We start from the raw sequence: 1277 nt of genomic DNA on the forward strand, positions 1-1277 counted from the left end.
CGCCCCGCCCAGCTTCTAAGGTAAGAGTCTCTGGAATAATTCCCTTGTTCTACAAATTCAGGGATTCTGACTTCGTGAAGGTGCTGACTGGTCCCTGCTACACGAGCACGCAGTCTTTCCAAGGATCGCTGAGAAGCTGGTGGACTTTTGTGTGGAGAAGAGAGGCACCACCTCCCCGAAGTCCTGGAGTCCTATCTGCTCAATTTGGTGCAAACGCAAGTCATCCCTGTTCCATTCTGGGGGCGTTGGATGAGAATTAGGGAAAGCGCTGACTAGGGAAGAATCTAGACTACGTTTCAAAATAAAAAAAACACATGAAACTGGATAGGGAGAAGAAAATGTGGAGAAGGAGAGAGGGCCCGGGGCGCCCGCCTCAGCAGGTGAGATTTACTTGAACAAAGTGGATACAGATTTGTTCAGCACAGCTGCTGTCCCGCCTCGCGCCGAAAGCTCGGGGTGACTGCCTTGCCCTCCGCTGAAGTTGGGCTGTGGCTCGAGTGCAGCAGCCTTTCAAGGAAGACGCCTTAATCCAAGGAGTCTGAACTTGGGTTACTGCCCCCAGCTGGGAACCTAGGAGTGTACGGTAGCCGCTGCCGCGCGTGCCTTCGAAAACTCGGCCACTGCGCATCTGTGCGCTGCCGCTCTCCAACTTCTCCAAACTTCTGCGGCTTCCTGTTCTGAGCGCCCATTGGGCAGCCCTCCTCAACAGCAAACATCTGCGTTCATAGTTAGGGAAGGTGGTGAAGTGGGCTCCTAGAAAGCCACCAGTGAGGAGGGTGTTATAGTGTTTTAGGGTGATGATCTCATTGTTTTTCTTATTAGAGCCACAGTTTGCTCTTTCCATTCTCCGTCCCCACAGGGACAAACTGGACCAGTGTACATAAAGTTTGTGTTAACGTGACTACTGGAAAGGAAGCCCTGGGGATGAACAGTCTTTCAAAGCTTGGGTTTACTAGAGATTGACTTAAACTCCTACCAAATGTTCCAGTGTGAACACTCCTCTTGGGAGCTCAATGATTGAGAACTGTTTGGGTTGGGCTGCTGGCTCACCAGCGGGAGGATTTCCTGGCCCAGGCGATCAACAGGCCAGCGTGGCTCGCCCAACACACGTAGGTGGAGCAGCTGCAGGGCTGCGGGTTTAGAATACATAAACGTGGACCCCTATGTGAGGAGACCCGCAGGCCATTCCTGCCCTGTCGCGGTCTGGGCTGCATACACACGTGCCCAGAGGGCTGTCTGGGTGTAGGGGGTGACGAGGAGCGGCCGAGACCCCACTG

General features: G+C 53.8%; 1 protein-coding gene across 2 annotated transcripts in view; it reads left to right on the forward strand.

Moving 5' to 3' along the window:
• Window positions 1-1277, forward strand: part of Pde10a (phosphodiesterase 10A) — a 551502-nt gene that overhangs the window by 270786 nt on the left and 279439 nt on the right. The gene's annotated exons all lie outside the window — the stretch shown is intronic.

This window comes from Fukomys damarensis, unplaced genomic scaffold (genome assembly GCF_012274545.1).
Source record: "Fukomys damarensis isolate Sample0158 unplaced genomic scaffold, DMR_v1.0_HiC HiC_scaffold_14, whole genome shotgun sequence".
Taxonomy (NCBI): Eukaryota; Metazoa; Chordata; class Mammalia; order Rodentia; family Bathyergidae; genus Fukomys; species Fukomys damarensis.